Source organism: Prionailurus bengalensis, chromosome C2 (assembly GCF_016509475.1).
Source record: "Prionailurus bengalensis isolate Pbe53 chromosome C2, Fcat_Pben_1.1_paternal_pri, whole genome shotgun sequence".
Classification (NCBI taxonomy): domain Eukaryota; kingdom Metazoa; phylum Chordata; class Mammalia; order Carnivora; family Felidae; genus Prionailurus; species Prionailurus bengalensis.
Window position 1 is genome coordinate 84,322,104 of NC_057350.1, and position 20,637 is coordinate 84,342,740.

A 20,637-nucleotide genomic window follows, 5' to 3' on the forward strand; every position below is an offset into this window, starting at 1 on the left:
CTTAACCGACTGAGCCACCCAGGCGCCCCAAGGAACTATTAAAACTTTTAATGAAAAGCAAGTATACAGTGATTGTATCCTTTGTTTATAATTCTGTAACTAGAATAAAATATTTATTGTAGTGTGCTGTTTTATCTTATCTTGGAAAATAGGCAATTATGGCAAACAGCATAATTCTTTAAGGAATAAGGACCAAACAACTTTAAAGAAAAAAATATTTGTTATTATAATTTATTGAATATTCAATGTACAATACGGCAAATTTTCTGGGATTTAACCCTAGGATATGATTGTTGCTGGTGCTTATTAGTAAAAGGCTCCAGTTCATGTTTATGACTAGTAAAATGTTTTACTGTTGGAGAAGTGGATAAAGTACACCAAAGATGGCTGATTGGACTAAAACAAACTCTGGTCTCTAGCTTAGAGACCCCTCCTCCGGGTTCTTTCTTTGCTGAGTGCCCGAAAACCAACCCCCCCCCCCCAAATATGGAGGCTGAAAACTATAAATTACCCTTCCCACTCACATTCAGGGCTCAGATCTTTGGGAAAACAGTCTCCTCTGAGCCCGTCAGTGTTAAATAAATCCCCAATCCACCAAGGTCTCCAAGTGCCGCTTGGTTTTCCCGCCAGCATTCCAGTCTGATGCCGTAACATTACAAAGTAAAAACACAATACCATACAAAATGAAATCAAATACTTTATTTAAAAAAAAACATTTTCGAGTTTGTTTTATTCAGTCTAATGACTAACACAATAAAAGCAGATAAACTAGTTTAATATAATTGGATGCTTTTTTTAAAAAGAGATTTTATTTCTAAGTAGTCTCTACATCCAACCTGGGGCTTAAATTTACAATCTCAAGATCAAGAGTCACATGCTCCACTGACTGAGCCAGCCAGGCGCCCCATAATTGGCTGCTTTTCTTTTCTTTTCTTTTTTTAAAGTTTATTTATTTTTGAGAGAGAGACACAGTGTGAGCATGGGCAGGGGAGAGGCAGAGAAAGAAGGAGAGACACAGAACTCGAAGTGGGCTCCAGGCTCTGTGCTGATGGCACACGTAACGCGTAACACAAATGGCCATCAGCACAGAGCCCAATGTGGGGCCTGAACTCACAAACTGTGAGATCATGACCTGAGCCGAAGTTGGACGCCCAACCAAGTGGGCCACCTAGGCACCTCAATTGGCTGCTTTTATACAGCACATATTGTCCAGTCCACAATATAGTATTAAATGATGGAGCACACTCAATATAACCATTTTTACAGAACTAGGAAATACATTTCTAAGAATAATTGTTACAACCCCATCTGTCATATCCAACTCCAATATTCTAATTCTGAAGCAGATAAAACCAATGACCATCCTCATATGGGCTCACGAGTAAGAGTAGTGTTACCATCAAAATCTGTATTTTTGATCCGTTATGAGCATTGAGACGAGCTTCAAATATTCCCAAAGAAAGAAGCACAGTGGACGTTATCATCACCTATTCCACAACAGTGAGTGCTCCATTCAAAACTATCTCATCCCAGGAATTAAATAAGGTCAGTCACATTCATTGGCATTTCCTCCACTGTGCTATTGTAGAAAGTCTGAATGTCACAAAGAATCCACTTGTCTTCTTCAATGTTTATGGCCACAGCTTTCCTCCCAGATCAGCCTCCACTGCCAATTCTGAACAAACAAAAATTATTAATCAGAATATTGCTTATCAAGGACAATATGGACTACTAACAATATGAGCTACTTGTTAACCATCAGTGGCTGTTTATTTCCCAAGATTATATATAGAGTGATTCTAACTAGATGCCAATTACAATATCTAGAGAGAAAAAGGATTTCTTTTGTAGTTAGTGGAAAGGATTCCTTTGGCTGCAAAATCAGATTCTATCAGGCATCTTAAGCATTATTATTTATAAAGCAGATGACAGTATTGTGTTTGTGGTAGTGGAATTAAAGCCCATACCAAGAGGGCTAGCCAAGAGCAGTTGTTGGCCTGGGACAGATGTAAACACCACAGACTAAACAAAAAGAACAATTACGTAATTCGTCTTGACACACTTTTGGAACTATAAAGTGCAACTATAAACTCTGGAATGTTAGCTATTGTTTAGGACTATGCAGTCTAATACAATAGCCAGTAAGCTACATGTGGATATTGGAATTAAAATTAAATAAAATAGAAAATATAGTTAACCGGTTGCATGAACCACACCTCAGTAGCTACGTGGTGGCCTGTCACTTCTGTGTTGGGCAGCACAGATATAGAATATTTTCCTTGCTGCAAAAGTTCTATTGGACAGACTTGGTCTAGGACTTAAAAACTTTTTATAGTGTGTGTGTGGAAGGAACTTCCAAAGATCTGTCATGATAACCCATACTTATCACTGCTTTCTGCTCAGTTCACCTAAGACACCGTAACACAGATGGCTGAGATACCACCATGGCTCTATACCAAAACAGATAATATAGCCAATCAAAAATGCCGTGGCTGGAGCAATTTAAAATATCAAATAACCGGAACAAGAAAAAAACAAATATGGAAATACTGACTCGCTCTTTGTCCAAACTACATGTTGTTTCACTCGTGAAACCATGTCCTAAATTAGGCCAGTGCCATCTCTGAGCACCATCTCATCATCTATTCTTGTTGACTACTACATTTTGTCTTTCTTTTTTATTTTAATGATTGATTTTTTAAAACAAAAGTTTATTCTTAAATGTACAACAGGATCTAAGACACTCCATTCTAGCTATCGGTAGCAACAGGGTTACGACAGGGAATCCAGATGTTTAAACAGGAATGGAATTAAGGATTACCATTGCCTCAGGCACAAGGAACAGTTTACTTTTTGCCAGATTTCTTAATTCTGCCTGTGACCAGGGGGCCCTTCCCTGTGGCCTGGTCTTGGCCTTTTAGCTCCTGGAGTTTCTTCTGCTCCTCTTTTGGCTCCTGCTTGAACGCCTTCTGTTGACCATCTCCTCGGCCTATTTCTTGGGCTGCTTCAGGGGCTTCTTCCTGCCCCCTTTGCGGCTGGACATGGTGCCTCTATATCTTTTTAAAGTTATTTTTACATTAGTAGCAAGACATAATTTATTTAGTAATAAAACCACTATACCTAAGCCAGTGTCAATGTAAATTGATACCAGAAAATGCTAACAAAATCCCAATTATAGAGGAATCCCCAAGAAAGCACAAGATGTGAATAACACGACTAAAAAAAAGGACTCACGTGTAAGCTAAGGCAGCTGGATCTAACAGCATTGTTGATTTTTCCTTTGAATATCAATTGTACAAAATCCAAAGTCTGGGCTACATTTCACATTTGTTTTTCTACTATGTTCTGATCAACCATGAATCTCTCCAAGTAGAATTTAAATACATCTTACCATGTTACTAGATGATAAGATTGTTGTCCTCATTCATATATCTGATTTTAAAGGTTGTCTGGCTAACAGAATCACACTTGAACAACAACACATAAATTTATTTCACCAGAATAAAGGCAAATACTCAATGAAGATGACAAATATTCAGTTGAGAATACAGTTTCCACAAGTGGTGGGCGGTACATAGTTTATAACCATAGATACCATTGTACATAAAAATCATGAGCCTGAGATCACGGTAGTATATGTTCAAGTTCTGATTCAAACAGCAGCTGCTGCACACTCTTCCAGGCCACAAAACGGTAATGAACCGCATAGAAATCATACAGCTCACTGTGGAGTGTGGGCTTTATTTCCCCACATAGCTTGAGCTGACAAAGACTGCTAAAAATCTTCCCCTCAAAACCAACTTTTGGCAGATGACTATAATTAAATGAGGAATTGAAATACCAGTAAGTTGGCAGTAATCAAAACGTGGTTTGCGGGGCGCCTGGGTGGCGCAGTCCGTTAAGTGTCCGACTTCAGCCAGGTCACGATCTTGCGGTCCGTGAGTTCGAGCCCCGCGTCAGGCTCAGGGCGGATGGCTCAGAGCCTGGAGCCTGTTTCGGATTCTGTGTCTCCCTCTCTCTCTGCCCCTCCCCCGTTCATGCTCTGTCTCTCTCTGTCCCAAAAATAAATAAACGTTGAAAAAAAAAAAATTAAAAAAAAAAAAAAAACGTGGTTTGTCCCATACCTGAATTCCTTCCTGATAATGCCTCTTTCTTTCTTTCTCTCTCTCTTTCTTTCTTTCTTTCTTTCTTTCTTTCTTTCTTTCTCTGTCACCACCTGCAAAATATTAATAAGACTGAATTCTCAAGAGTCATTCCTCAAGTCAGTGTTTAACTTGGTAGACATGTCTGAGACCACGCATCCCTGGCTGCTAAGCACCAGGGCAGACAGGGCTAGAAAGGTAACAGTTTTATTTTGAGCAGGGGTAAAGACAAGGCAGCACTTTACAGCTACATTGTAACTACATCCTGCATCAGTTTATTAAGGAAGTAATTCGATATTAACTGTGTCTTAACTGGCAATACTAGGGAAGAACTACTCTTACCACATCAGAAACTGAACTTCCTGGCATGCGTTTTCTCAGAAGCCAGTCTACCCTCTGCCTTGTGTTCTGAAAAAGTACAGCCTGTGTACTGGTTGGTCTCTTGTATGCCACAAGGAGCATGTAATTCCAGCCCCCACCCCCCACCCCGGTATTGCAGAGAGGAAAATGTTAATAGAGTCAGAAGGAAAAGCCATTTGATTTCTTGCTCTCATCCCTGCCATTGCAAGGGGCAAGTTAGAAATTCATTCTATTAATTCCACTTAAATACAGATATTATTGTACCAAATTTTAGAACAAAGTATCCTGGACTTAAGAAAGAGGTTCAGCTCAGTTTTTCTATTATCTGGTATAATTGTTTCTCTTCTTGTGTTTACTCTGCTGCTTTACTTATAAATACTATGACACGGTTACTACTTTCTGTAATTTTAGTACAGAGCTTAAGTAAGAAGGTAAAAAAAAAAATTCTGGCCATAATTTTTATGTATATCAACTAGAAAAACATTACCCTCTTTCAAAAATATTATAAAATACTGGTCCTTTCAAGGGTCAATTCTTCCTTCTTCATTAGAAGTTGAAATGGATTTCTCATGAACTTTTTGATAACTTCCAACATATCGATTGACATTAAGGCAGAAAACAACCCAACCTTAAAAGAAAAGAGAGAGATAACTAATTATGTTGACACATCAATTAAGCAGATATAACAGTTTTCGTAATAATACATAGAGAAATGTTTGAGACCAAGCGTCCCTGTCTTACTATAGAATTGAGCTAGACAGAGATTGTAGGAAACAATTGTTTTCAGCAGGGGGAAAGGACAATATAGCACTTCACAGCTATACTGTAACAATTAACCCAACCTGCTAGCTATAGACAAATCACGTGCCCACCTTAATGCTTATATTTAATTTCTGGTAAATCTCATGGATTTGACCTTTAATCCCTTGACTCCACATTTTTATCTGCTTCATCCAAAACAAGCATCTTGACCCATTTTGGAAAGTTAAAAAAACAAATCTTACTTAAATGTGGGTTGTGCATGGGGACTTCCTTCCAAAGACTACATTACGGAAGGGGAGTGTAACTTTATTGGAGAAACCAATGAGGAGTAACTTTATTGGAGAAACCTAACAAACACCACCTCAGCCAGGGGACCAAGGTCAACTCAACAGTAATAATCCTTAATTTAATGAGATGAAAATGGCACTTTACTTCTGTGGTCTTCCTCCCCCAAAACCCATAACCGCAGTCTAATCTTGAGAAAGACATCAAATTCCAATATAAGGACATCCTACTACATAGCTGACTGATATCTGACTCCTAAAAACTATTAAGGTCATCAAAAACAGGGAAAATTTTAGAAACTGTCACAGCCAAGAGGAGCTTAAGGAGACATGACAATTAAATATAAATTAAATGGGTGGGATACTGGAACCAAAAAAAAAAAAGACATTAGGTAAAAACTAAAGAAATCAGAGTAAATTCTGGACTTCAGTTCACAATAATGTATCAAGGTTGGTTCATTAATTTTAACAAATACCACACTAAGATATGGGAAACTCCTTACAAAGTATATAGGAACTTTCTGAACTATCTTCTCAATTTTTCTGTAAACCTAAAATGGATCTAAAATATAAAGTTTATCAAAGGAAAGTCCTAGTATCATGTCTAGGAATTCATGCATTTGGCTTAAACAATGAGGCGAATTATTTTCCCTCCTGTACCTCAATATCACCAGTTTAAACATGCCCTAAGTAAAATATGGTGATACTTACAAAGATAGCTTCTATTTAACATATCAGACGCTCTCCCTGAAACACCGGTATGTGCTGCTTCAACTGTATGCTGTGCCTTTCACTTGGAACACCATTTCCACAATGCAGGCATGACAAATTGTCTCCTTACAGTATTCAAATGCCAGAATTACCATTTGGATCTAAAAGTTAAAGCTTAAATTATTATGTTGTAGAAATACAGGCTCCACCAAACCATTTCTGAAGCACATGGCTAAATGCTGAACTGCTCATATTTGGAATCTTAAGATTCTGGTCTGCAAACAGCTTTTATGCAGCACAACACAGAATCACTTCTAAGCTTACAATGCAGAATAATCAAACTGCTTCATGATAAAATCCCTTTCAGCATCTCATTTTTATTTTTATTTTTTAAAAATGTTTTATTTATTTTTTGAGAGAGAGTGGAAGTGGGGAGGGGCAGAAAGAGAGGGGGGCAGAGGATCCAAAGTGGGCTCTGAGCTGTCAAGCTGACAGCAGCCAGCCCAATGTGGGGCTTGAACTCATGAACTGTGAGATCATGCCCTGAGCGGAAGTCTGATGCTCAACCGGCTGAGCCACCCAGGGGCCCCACAGCATCTCATTTTTGATTAGATTTCTGTGCCTTTACAAACTTGAGATCCTCAGCTTCCTAGAGATACCAGTTAGATAATTAAAGAATCCAAACAAACATTTCGTACATTATTCTTCTGTGTGCAGGATATGTAAGTAGTGAAACAAGTTCTTTATTTATAGCTCCAAGACAAATTGTTCTGTTATGTAGTCACTGATTATCAGTTACTTTAAAAATAAACCTTTCCAATGGGAAGTTATGCCATATAGCCTTGATCTTAATAAAGCCTACAGCTTGGTTAAGAAAAGCTTTATTTCATAGCTAGTAACAGTGAATTTTTTTTTAAACGTGTATTTATTTTGAGAGAAAGGTGGGGGCGAGGGACATAAAGAGAGAGAGAGAGAGAGAGAGAGAGAGAGAGAGAGAGAGAGAATCCCAAGCAGAATCTATGCTGTCAGCTCACAGCTGGATGTGGGCTGGATCTCATGAACCATGAGATCAAGACCTGAGCCAGAATCAAGAGTCTGACACTTAACCAAATGAGCCACCCAGATGCTTGCAGTGAGCTTTGAAAAACAGATAGCATGCAACAGATTTATCACAAACTACAAAGATTCCCAACTAATTACTGATCATTGCAGTTTTCATGTTGCAAAATTGCATTTAGACTTAACAACAATAACACAAAGGGCATGGATTCTGTCTACCCTGAAACAAAGACAGCTTTAGTTTCTCAGGCTGGGGAGATATAGCCCTGCAAACCATCTCTGCAAACCTAGTTCCTGTTTAATTTGAAACAAGAACTCAGGGATGCCTGGGTGGTGCAGTCAGTTGAGTGTCTGACTTTGGCTCAGGTCATGGTCTTGCAGTTTGTGAGTTCAAGCCCCACACCAGGCTCTGTGCTGACAGCTCAGAGCCTGGAGCCTGCTTCGGATTCTGCATTTCCCTCTCTCTGCCCCTTCCCAGCGCATGCTCTCTCTTTATCTCTCCAAGATAAATAAACTTTTAAAAAATTTTTGAGACAAAAACTATATGCTTGCATGTGGACAATAATAGAAAAAAAAAGGTTCTGAATAGACCACTTTACACCAAATCTTAAGCTATTCTTCACTTTTGTAAAACCTGAAGTATCTGAAAATTTATGTTCCCCTGGGGGACAGCCATTAACCAATGACTGGTGGTGCAGATGTAAATAAACTAGTGCTGGCCTCTTTGGTAAGGACACCCCTGAGGACTGACTACACTGATCTCACAGTTCTTCTGTGGGATGGAGCCACCTCCAGGGCAACACCTGCTTGAGAGTAAAGCTTGCCCGCTTCCGAATGCACTGAGATGAACACAACATCACTTTTGTGCTTTCTCTTCCCCAAATGGATAGCCTGAATCTATTTGGGGAGAAGTGTCAGAAAACAAACAAACAATGGGGGAATATTCTATTAAAAAACTGTCCTCCATTCTCAATGATTGACACCATCCTCTACTCACATATTTTTAGTACGCAGAGATCTCTATTAAGGATACGAATACCAAAATCACTTCATCATCTAACCTATTAAAATCACGAAAGACGAAGACTGAGGAACTGTTCCAGAATGAAGGAGACCAAAGAGACATAACTACTAAATCCAACATATGATCCTATATTATATTTTGGACCAGTAAACAAGCCATTTTTTTTTTTTTGTAAGATGTTCACTAGTTGGTCAACTGGTGAAATTTGAATTAGGTCTACAGATTAAATAATATTGAATCAATGTTATTTTTTTATTTTGATAATTGTGTTATGATGTAAGAGAATACCCTTATTTCTAGATAACACACACTGAAATATTAAGGGGTAAACAGGCATAATGTCAGTGACTTACTGCCAAATGCTTCAGAAATACATTATGTGAGTATATGTGCAATTTGCAATTGTGTATATATACAAAGAATAAAACAAATGTGTTATAAATAGTAACATTTGAGAAATACAGGTAAAGAATACTGGAATTCCTTGTCCACTTTTGTAACTTTTCTAGAAGTCTAAAATAATTTCAAATTAAAAGTGTAAAATTCAAAATAAGAGTATCAAGCCTATTAACATAATTTATAGAAGAGAAACCACAGAAATCTTAAACTGGCAGCTCATTTGTTTTCTTTGTTCTGCATAGTGTTTTAAACCCGAATTAGATGCTTTCTGAGGAAATTTCATATGCAAATCCAAATTTCCACCTTTGCATGAAAAATTCGTAGATTGTAATCCTATTCCTTATCCTTTAGTGGCAACTAATGAGTGGCAACTAATAAGTCTGTAGGTAACAAACATTCAACCATAGGATGGTAAAGCCAAGATGAAATAACTCATCAATAAATCATGGGAACTCGAGGGCATCTGAATCTCCAGAGTGTGATTTAGAAGGAGAAACCACAAGCCAGCCAGCTAGGGTCCCCTATGGCACAGCTGTATCTCCAGTCCCAGTCTCCAAGGAAGTGGCTGCAGATATGGAGGGCACAGCCAAGAGGACCATGAGGAGGAGCGAGCAAAATAAATTGGAAGGGATCAGCATAGGATGCAGGAAGACCTAGTGTGTGGGTGAAAAGAGACCCATTTCTACAACGTTAGTGGAATAAATTTAGCCTTTATGAATGCAAAGCTCTACTTGGTAATAAAACATAACTGCAGAAAATGGTGTCAAAGAAAGAAAAGCAGGTTTAAGTGAGGCTTCAATAAAAATCCTTGACAATCAGAGGAAACAAGAAAAGCATTCTGCACCTTGTGTCATGTCTGAACTTTGAAAGCACTGATCCCAGCTTTCTCCTTGAGGATTAGACCCAGAGCTTCCTGCAGAAAGCTTCTCCAGCTGAAGCCCACAAACGGGAAATTGATCACTCGGTTGCTAAATGATGTGTGTGTGATTTCTGGCTTCAAACTCTGGATGGCCTCACAGGTGGAGTAAGAAGCCAGTGTGATGTACAGGCCACAATCTAGGAAGAAGCACATCACAGTCCCTAATGAACGGGAGAATATCATTTTCAGGAAAAACGATTTAGAGCCTGTGCTCTATTACATTACCATGGGACTACAGGACTCCAAAGTGAACTATGATATGACAAGGATGACACAGGCAGTGGGGCAGAAACATTAATGTTTGCTGGCAGGAAGCTCAGAACACAGGAATTCTATTTCCTCATTAACATTGACATCATTTGCTGAGAATGGCTTGTGAGGGATGTCAGAGGTTTAAAAAGAATGAAGAGAATCTGATACAGCAGTTGCAGAAAATGAAAGAATGAGGTGGCTAGAGAAACGCTATGGGCCTGCTGTGCAGTGCAAAACGACTAGGCAACGTTGACTCCCATGAATTTCTTTTACTATCAAGTCTTCTCAGTGCACAAGTTTCTCCAGCTCTTCTAGGAAGCTTGATGCAGGCACAAAGAAGACAAATAGTTGGATCCATCTACAATTGCAGTTTTCTCGGGTGAATAAATAGCTGGTAATAATTGACAGCATTTATAAACCTTGGGGTGGAGACTCAGGCGTTTGTTATGATTTTACAAATAATCAAGGATCAGATATGATAAGTGACTTGTTTACAATCACTTGGGTAATAAACAGTAGTTGCTAAGATTAGAACTTCAATCTTTGTTCTACATTTCTCTTTAGGTGGTGGAAAGGTTTTGTAGCTTTTTGAAGGAAAATCAGGAAAAATTCTCAAAGGAATATTAGAGAATAGTCTGCAATTAAACTATCTTAACACTGTAAACACTAAGGAAATAAAACAATATACAAAGAAATAAGAAACTCTGGTAAGGCTTGACCTTTGGCTTTTAAAACATATTAAGTCTACCTTACCATAAATAACTGAATGTAAACTCATTTTCTAGCTTTACCCATTACCCTGTAGTTATTTTCTCTCCCATAGTGGTTGGTAATGTTTCTTCTGCTTAAAACACAATGAAAATAAAAATAATATAAAATTATGCATGGGGAACAATGAATGAAACTGATACATAAATATTTTTATTAGCCCAGCTTATAGATATTTGATTTGGTAAAATTGGTATATTATAATCTAAAATGCTTGCTTTATCTATTATTGAACAGTACATTTCTTTTCACTGAAACTCAGATATCCATAACATTCTTAATTGTTTGGCTATTTAAAAATTGAAATAAAAATTTAAAAGTTAAAAATATAGAATGATTTGTTATGCCAAAGATTCACTCTAACGGTCAAATGTAATAGCTAATAGCTAAAATTACTTTTGATGTCCCAGGCACTTGACAATCCTATGAAGTGGGTACAATTATTATCATCTTTATTTTAAAGAAGAGGAAACTGAGGCCCAGAGAGATTATATAATTTGCCTACTGCCATCAAAGTGACAGAACTATGCTTTAAACCCAGGTGTGTTTCATTCCAGAATTCGAGCTCTTAGCCTCTACATGCCAAATGCACTTAATCCCTACTTTTATGGCGATGTATGGAATTTTTGCAATACATATGAGTATAACTTTGTCCACTGACATCAAAGCCAAATGATATGCCATTGTGTAGTCATTATAAAGTATACTTTAATCATCACAGAGCAAATCAATATTCCTTAACAGCTTAATACAGTTACTTCTTCCCTGAAATATAAATGCTGTAGAGGAGAACTTGAATATAAACTTATTCTCCAGCCCTCTGAAGGATAAGTTTGCTTTTGTTAACTGGATTAATTCCAACAGTAAGAACAAACTCCCCAGGAGTCTTCTTCTGATGAAGGGCAGCAGAACTAAAATGGGTTTTTAAGGTGTTCTGGACTCATTACCCACTAGTTGCATAACCTTGGGCAAGTCTTCTTCAGGCTTCTTCAGAACTTGGATTACAACAACACTCCCCACACGGGGACTGCTGTGAGAGCACGCTGTAAATGGTTAGGAGGTGTACAAGTATTAGTCTAGTCTAGGTTTGCCAGATAAAAAAACAACATGCTCAGTTCAAAATTTCACGTTATATTGGGGATATATTTATAGGCAAAAATTATTTGTTGATTGAAATTTAAATTTATCCAGTGTCTCGTGTTTTTATTGCCAAATCTGGCAACTCCATGGCGAGGGGAGCATGGAGAACGGCAAGCCTAGCTCCATGGTCCTCCACCTCCCAAATGGAGAAACTGAGGCAGTCAGCGGGCTGAAGGGTGAACGCAGGGAGAGGGAGGAGAGGAAAGGGCTAGGTGTAAGAGGATGCCCTTTCGGGGGCGGGGGGTGGGGGGTGGGACTGAAAGCAGATTCCCGGGTCCCTCCAGTCCTCCTCCCCCTCCTCACCTCCCACTGCTCAGGCAGGCCAAACATCCCCCGCCCCTGCGCGGGAAAGCAACCTTTACCTCGGCGGCAGCCGCGGGCTCGGGGGGCGCTCCCCTCCGGTTCCTCTCAGTCGCCATCAGCAGCACCAGCACCACAGAGGCCGTGGCCACGTCCCCGAAGCCCGGCTGCTTGTTGATATGCGACTGCGTTTCATATGTCACGCAAATCATCCCTCCATTCTTTCTGGAAGTCTCTTGTCCTCCTCTGGCCACCGTCCAGGTCAGAGCCAAGAAATGGACCAATCCAAGCAAGCAATTCAGGAGGGGGCGTCACCGCTAAAGCCAATCACAGAACAGAGCTGCGCTCCGTGGTGGCGATTGGCCAATCGGTTTCTTTGCCCTGTAGGTGGTCTGCCTAGTGGGGAGGTGTCGGCCCTATTGTCAGCCTTCGTAGGACCCTGGGTGTCGGCTAGGTGGGTCCTCCTGTGGTCCGGGGGGGTTCTTTCTCTCTCGTAGGCTCTAGGACAAGGAACACCCCACGATCTTTAAGCTTTAGAGCCTCTGAGGGGAAGAAGGGAAGGGAGCTGGTTTAGAATATAAAGGGATATGGGCTAAGAATACACAATTTTATGTTTTCAAGAATGTGAAAAACATATGCTTACAAAAGCCCTCTTAATCGCCTCAAAACTGAAATCACAGACTTTTTAAATAGACTATTTTTTTCTATAATGGTATTTGAAAATATTGTGAAATAAGTGACACATCACATTGTGTAAGTTTAAGCTGTACAGTGTGTTGATTTGACACATCTATACATTGCAATATGATTACCACCACAGCATTAGCTAACACCTCTATCAAGTCACATAATTATTTTTTTGTGCATAGTGAGAACATTTAAGATCTAGTCTCTTAGCAACTTTGAAGTATAAAGCACAGTGTTGTTAACAATAGTTCACTATGCTGTGCATTAGATCTCCAGAACTTACTCATCTTCTGGTTGCAAGTCTATAGAGTTTTTAACAGAAGTTATAGGTTCATAGCAAAATTGGCCAGAAGATACTGAGATTTCCTGTGTAACACATTGCCCCCCACATGCATAGCCCCCCCCCCCACCTATTATCACCATCACCCACCAGAGTGGTACATTGTTACAACTGATGAATCTACACTGACATATCATAATCACTGAAAGTCCATAGTTTACAATTTAGTTCATTTTTGGTGTTGTACTTTTACGAGTTCAGATGAATTTTTAACCATATATATCCAAGAGTAGTTTTACTGCCTTAAAAATCCTCTGTGCTCTGCATATTCATTCCTCTCTCTCCAATAACCCCTGGCAATCACTGATCTTTTAAATTGTCTTTATAGTTTTGCCTTTTCCAGAATGTCATATAGTTGGAAATGTACAGTAAGAAGTTTACAGCTTTCGCGAGGTAATCACTTCTTTCAGATTATGTCTTTCACTTAGCAATATGTATTTAAGTGTCCTCCATTTCTTTTCATGGCGTGGTAGCTCATGTCTTTCTAGTGCTGAATGATATTCCATCGTCTTGATGTGCCACAGTTTACTTATCCATTCACCTACTGAAGGGCATCTTGGTTGCTTCCAATTTGGCAATTGTGAATATAACTGCTATAAATACCCATGTGCAGGTTGTTGTGTGGAAGAGTTAAAGAAGCAATTCATAATTTAGAAAACAGAAATGGGAGTACTAATAAATATAAGATCTGAAAAAAAATAAGAATAGACACTTGGCTAGCCTGAGGAAGTACAATCAAAATAAAAACAAGGTGAAATAACTTACACAAAAAATTCATAGAATTGTATGGGATCATGTTACCTCTGTGTAATAAATTTGAAAATCTGGGTAATACAGATGAAATTACAAGAAATATAATTTATCAAAATATCCCAGAAAAGATAGAAGCTCAGTGAACTGGTTACCATAGAATAAATAAATGTTGTAAGAGAACTGTATTTTCCCACACCTCCATCCACAAAAGCATCAGGACTACATTATTTCACAGGAGAATTCTACTGAGAAACTTTAAGGAACAGATAAGTTGGTTGCTATTGATTCTATCCTGAGCACAGAAATAGAGACAACTTCCAAATTCTATTTATGAAATGAGTATAACACTGATAACAAAATCTAATAAACCGCACATATATCTGATGCATACACATACACAGCGACCATAGACATTCTTATCCAGTAATCAAGACAGCATGGTGTTGGTGAAATAATAGACTAATAAATCAATTGAACAGAATAAAGTGCTCTGTTATAGTCCCACCCAACTTTAGTCAACTGATCTTTGACAAAAGAGCAATGGAAATTCAATAGAAGAAAGACAGTCTTTTCAACAAGTGGTGATGGAAAAACTGGGCATCCATCTGCAAAATAATGAATCTAGACACTAACCTTACATTTTTAACAAAAATTATCTAAAAGTGGATATAGACCTAAATGTAAAACACAAAACTATGGAGCTTTTAGAAGAAAACATGAGAGAAAATCTAGGGGCACCTGAATGGCTCAGTCAATTAAGTGTCCAACTTTGGCTCAGGTCATGATCTCACAGTTTGTGAGTTTGAGCCCCTTGTGGGGCTCTGCGCTGACAGCTCAGAGCCTGGAGCCTGCTTTGGATTCTGTGTCTCCTCTCTCTCGCTGCCCCTCCCCTGCTTGCGCTCTCTCTTTCTCAAAAATAAACTATCAAAGCAAAACTAAATAAATAAAACAAAAATTAAAAAAATAAAAAAGATTTTTTAAAAAAGAGAAAATCGAGGTGACCTTGGGTTTGGTAATGATACTTATTTATTTATTTGTTTATTATTTTTTACTTTAGAGAGAGAGAGAGAGAGAGAGAGAATGGGGGAGGACAGAGGGAGAGAGAGAGAGAGGGACAGAGAAAGGGACAGAGAGAGAATCCCAAGCAAGTTCTATGCTCAGCATAGAGCTTGATCCCACAACATGGGGCTTGATTCCACAACCCTGGGATCATGACTTAAGCCAAAATCAAGAGCTGGATGCCTAACTGACTGTGCCACTGAGGCACCCCTAGTAATGACTTTTAGATACAACAGCAAAAGCATGATCCATGAAAGAAAAAAATTGATAAATTGTTCTTCATTAAAATTAAAAACTTCGGCTCTGGAAAAGACATTGTCAAGAAAATGAAAAGACAAGCCACAGACTGGGAGAAAATATCTGTAAAACACATATCTGATCAAGGACTTGTATTCAAAGTATACAAAGAATTTTTTTTTTGTTTAGTGTTTATTTATTTTTGAGACAGAGATATAGTGTGAGTGGGGGAGGGGTAGAGAGAGAGGGGGATACAGAATCTGAAGCAGGCTCCAGGCTCTGAGCTGTTAGCACAGAGCCCGACGTGGGGCTCAAACTCACAAACCGCGAGATCATGACCTGAGCTGAAGTCGAATGCGTAACCAACTGAGCCACTCAGGCTCCCCACAAAGAACTCTTAAAAACTTAACAATAAGAAAACAAACAACCTAGTTAAAAAGTGGGCAGACACCTCACCAAAGAAGATATACAAATAAGTGTACAAAAAATTGCTCACCATCATATGTCATTAGATAGTTGCAAATTTAAACTACTACGACGTATCACAAATACCTATTAGAATGGCCAAAATCCAAAACGCTGAAAATACCAAATTCTGGTTAGGATGTGGACCAACAAGAACTCTCATTCATTGTTGATGGGTATGTAAATGGTTTTACGAGACAGTTTGTAGTTTTGGGACACCTGAGTGGCTCAGTTGGTTTAACATCTGACTCTTGATCTTGGCTCAGGTCTTTTTTAAAATTTTTTTAAGATTATTTTTAATGTTGGGGCGCCTGGGTGGCGCAGTCGGTTAAGCGTCCGACTTCAGCCAGGTCACGATCTCGCGGTCCGTGAGTTCGAGCCCCGCGTCAGGCTCTGGGCTGATGGCTCAGAGCCTGGAGCCTGTTTCCGATTCTGTGTCTCCCTCTCTCTCTGCCCCTCCCCCGTTCATGCTCTGTCTCTCTCTGTCCCCAAAATAAATAAAACGTTGAAAAAAAATTTAAAAAAAAATATTTTTAATGTTTATTTATTTTTGATAGAGAGAGAGTTGGGGGTAGCAGGGAGAGAGGGAGACAGGAACCTACCGTACTGACAGCAGAGAGCCCTATGCAGGGCTCGAACTCATGAACCATGAGATCATGCATGACCTGAGCTGAAGTCAGATGCTTAACCGGCTGAGCCACCCCAGTGCCCCTAGCTCACGTCTTGATCTTGGGTCATGAGTTCAAGCCCTGTATTGGTTCCACGTTGGGCTCTGCATTGATTGGGCTCCACGTGAAGCTTCCTTAAAAAAAAACCACACACACAGTTTTAGTTTCTTACGAAAGTAAACATAGTCTTACCACACAATCCAACAATTGCATTCATAGGTATTTATCCAAATGATTCAAGAATTTAAGCCCACATAAAAACCTGTGCTCACTGTTTACAGCAGCTTTATTTATAACTGTCTGCAACTGAATACAACCCAGATGTTCTTCAGTAGGTAAATGAATAAACAGATACCTCTATACAACAGAATATAAGAAATACTATTCAGTGTAAAAAAAAAATGAGTTAACAAGCCATAGAAAGACATAGAGGAAACTTAAATGCGTATTGCTAAGTGAGGGTGGTCAGTCTGAGAAGGCTACATACTGTGTGATTCCAACTATATGATGTTCTGGAAGTGACGAAACTATGGTGACAGTAAAAATATTAGTGGTTGCCCCAAATCTGAAGGGAAGGGAGGATGAATCGGTGGAGCATAGAAGATTTTTAAGGCAATGAAACTATTCTGTATGATTATTGCAATGGTGAATACATACATGACATTATGCATTAGTCAAAACCCAAAGAACAGTACAACAGAAAGAGTGAACCATAATGTAAAATACAGGCTTTAGTTAATAATAATGTATCTATATTGCTTCATCAATTGTAACACATGTGCCAAACTAATAAAAGATGCTAATAATATGAGAAACTACTATGAGCAAGTGGGTTTATGGGAATTTTCAGTACTTTCTGTTCAGTTTTTCTGCAAGCCTAAAACTGCTCTAATAGTCTATTAATGAAAATAATGCATCAAACACACTTTGAAAATTCGAAGTGGTTGTGCCTATGGGTGGTGTAATTATGATCAATTCTCCATCTCTCCTTTTTCCTACCTCTTTTTTTCAGTTTTCTGTATTTTGCTAATATGTTCTGCAAAGAAAATACATTATTTTGACAATAGATTAAATTTGAGAAAGGACATATATGGGGGAGGAGAGTGGAAGTACAGAGATAGAGGCAGGGGTGCTGTTCCCCTCCCCCTATATGCACTTGCATACTCACATGCTCCCCTGTGCCAGGGGCACCTGGTTTCAGGAGACACAGATGACAGTGGAATGACTGTCAGGATGGTGTGAGCCCAGGTGACTTTTCACTTTTCTTGGGTTCACCTCTCCAGTCAGCTGTGCAGTAGATGGCACATGGTGTGACCCCTTAGGCAAGAATCCCAGTGTGGTCTTATGTATTAGAACAGCTGGGCTCCTAGTGCAGAGAGGTTTATCCTAGCAGGCAGCACTGGGGGAAAGAGGCAACACTGCAATGTTGAGGCAGGTGCAAGTCCTTTGTGAAATGAGAAGCTTTGACTGATGGATGTTCTCTAATTCTGGGCTTGCTCCAGGAACTGGGGTTTACGGAGATGAATAAGGTATTTTCCTTGCCAAGTAGCCCAGGGTCCAATGGGGAAAGTACACTGAAGATCGAGTGGGATGTGGAGGAAGAAGCCTTTAGAGGGGTATTACCTTGAGGCACTTGTGATAACTCCTATCACCTCCCACAGTGCACTTCTCTCTGTCATCCTCCATCTCCTGTCACCTCCCCACTCTCCTTCCTTCCTTTCTACCATCTCTCTTCCTCTTCTCCCTTTGTTTTCCTCGGCTCTGCCTTAGCACACAATTTTTCAAACAGCTGGCAGCAGTGGGTCATAACAGCAATTGAGTAGGTCCAAACAATCATTCTAAAAAACTTTTTATTATGAAAAATATTTAAACATGAATAAAAGTAAAAAGAATAAATAGTAGTAAAACAACCCATATGCCACCTCGATTTAACAATTATGAACATTTCCCAGTATTTATCTCATTTATTCTCTTTGCTAAGATAGTTAAAATTACAAACAGTGATGTTTCATCCCTAAAACTTTCTGTATACATCTCTAAAAGAACAAGGGGGTGCCCAGGTGCCTTAGTTGTTTAAGTGTCTGACTTTTGATTTCAGCTCAGGTCACGATCTCGGGGGCATGAGAGCAAGCCCAACATTGTGCTCCATGCCGAGCATGGAGCCTGCTTAAGATTCTCTCTTTTGGGGTGCCTGGGTGGCTTAGTCGGTTAGGCGTCTGACTTAGACGCCAGCTCATGATGTCACAGTTTGTGAGTGTGAGCCCAGGCTGTCTGCTGTCAGCACAGAGCCTGCTTCAGATCCTCTGTCTCCCTCTTTCTCTCTGCACCTCCCTGGCTCGTGCTCTCAATCTCTCTCAAAAATAAACATTAAAAAAAATTCTCTCTTTCCCTCTCTCTCTGCCCCTCCCCCACTCATGCTCTCTCTCTCTCTCTCTCTCTCTCTCTCTCTCTAAAAAAAAAGATAATAAAGAAAAGGAAATAAAAGAATAGGGACATTTTCTTACATAACTATAATACCCTGCTTTCCAAATGCAACTTTCCCCAATTTGGGCCATTGTTTTTAAAAAATGAAGTTGAATAGAAAGTATTTCAGGGCTTCACATGTAGTAAGGGAAAATAAATTGTTCATACAACTTTTGTTTTAATTATGTGTATATATGTCTACTGTGACATGATGTAAAATTTATGTCACACTGTGGCTTGCAGTTTAAGAAGTTTGAAGAGCCCTGCTCTAGGCCAGGGTGCTCAAAGTCTAGTCCTAGGACCGGCAGCATCAGTTTTCCTGGGGACTTGTTAGAAATTTCTCAGGTTCCATCCCACACTACTGAGTCAGATCTCTGGACATGGGGACCAGGAATCTGTATTAAAAAAACAAAAAAAACAAAACCCAAACCTGTATTTTAGGTGATTCTGCTAGCTTGAAAACCACAAGTCTAGACCCAAATGGGTGACCCTGTGAGGCCCAGGCATCCCTCACCCTCATCTGCGTCACCCAAAGTGGGTCATTTTTCTTTCCTCTTCATTGTGAGGTGGTGCTGAGAGTTCACCAACAGAGGTGGAATCTACCTTGGCAGTGCGTGGAGGATGGTTTCTCTTTCCAGGCTTAGGCAAATCTTTACCTGAAGGTAGAGAATGGTCTAGGTTCATAAGATTAGTAACACAGTTTTGTCTCTGTACTAGCAACATCCGTAAAATGAGACTAAAGCCCTTAGAAGTTTGCTTTGAGGCTTGAATGATGTTTGTGAAATGCCTACCATTGCACCAGGCACAGAGTAGTCATTTAGTATATGGTAGTGGCAGTTGCTGTACTGGGCACTACCTATCACAACCCTGGGCATATAATAGATGTTCAACAGATGTGACTGGTTGCTAATTCTTTCACTGGAGGAGGCAGGTTATCCTGGCTTGTTCCTTGATTTTGCCAGATATGGGAGCAATGCAATTTGTCAGAATCAGGAAACAGATCATAAATAGGAAGGAGAATAGGAAGCTCGGAAAGGAGGATGGTGGACAGGAAGAAGAGAACACAGCAAGAATGTCCATATTCACAAGAGCAATGGAGACAGTGACCGTTTGTTTTCTTGGGGGAAAGGGGAGGCATTGAACACTATGTGGTCCTTTCAATGGTAACTTCTTAGTTACATTAAAGGATTTCAGAACTGGAAAAAGGAACTTGGAGTTCATAGACCCACCTCCTCATAGCCCACATGAAGCAGTTGAGGCCCTGGGAAAGCATGTGTTACACATGAGGGGCAGAATTGGTTTCTGAGGACAGGCACTGCCTGCTACATCTTGCCATAAACTCAGACAACTCATCTCCATGGAAACCTTTGAAGACTGAAGGTACAGATGTGGGAAAGGACAGCAGCACTCTGAGTGTGATTTCTTTTGTATCCCTTTTGTTTTCTCCCTCATTCCTATTCATCAGCTTCTCCTGCCTCCTCTTCCTTAGCCCCTTCCCTATCTTCCTCCTTTCCATGATTCTCACACATAAGGACCAGGCCTAACCCAGGAAGCTGAGGTCATTGGATCTGCAAAGTCCGGAAAGCCGCACATCATCTGTCTCCTTAGCAATGTGCTTGTTTTTAGTGATCAAAGCTCAACAGCTGGCTCTGACCAGACACCAGGCTCCTGAACCACTATCAAGAAACGCTGCATTTTGGTTCCTCGAAAATACTTGTGACTCTTGAATAGGCAGAAACCACCATGGAAATGCAATCCAAAGCTGCCGTACTTCTTTGTGCCTTTAACCCTTTTCTGAATCTCTTGCAAGAAGTTGCTATGAAAATGGTTGCTCTACTTGTGCAG

General features: G+C 39.7%; 1 long non-coding RNA gene, 3 other non-coding genes and 1 pseudogene across 5 annotated transcripts; all 5 read right to left on the bottom strand.

Annotated features, from left to right (window-relative positions):
- Positions 1 to 1,388: 1,388 nt before the first annotated feature.
- LOC122491682 lies at positions 1,389 to 12,393 on the bottom strand. Of its 2 annotated transcripts, XR_006299419.1 has the most exons (5): positions 12,183 to 12,393; positions 9,586 to 9,797; positions 6,260 to 6,420; positions 4,990 to 5,130; positions 1,389 to 1,675 (listed from the first exon to the last, which is right to left on the bottom strand). It is a non-coding gene; the product is annotated as an uncharacterized LOC122491682 (long non-coding RNA). The 2 variants fall into 2 exon arrangements; XR_006299418.1 differs by lacking the exon at positions 9,586 to 9,797 and having other exon boundaries at positions 12,183 to 12,388.
- LOC122491681 lies at positions 2,691 to 3,228 on the bottom strand (annotated as a pseudogene).
- On the bottom strand, positions 3,676 to 3,810 carry LOC122492517. The gene has a single exon (XR_006299691.1). It is a non-coding gene; the product is annotated as a small nucleolar RNA SNORA4 (small nucleolar RNA).
- LOC122492508 lies at positions 4,284 to 4,413 on the bottom strand. Its single transcript, XR_006299683.1, has one exon. It is a non-coding gene; the product is annotated as a small nucleolar RNA SNORA63 (small nucleolar RNA).
- Positions 4,756 to 4,935, bottom strand: LOC122492539. Its single transcript, XR_006299711.1, has one exon. It is a non-coding gene; the product is annotated as a small nucleolar RNA SNORA81 (small nucleolar RNA).
- Positions 12,394 to 20,637: the final 8,244 nt, after the last annotated feature.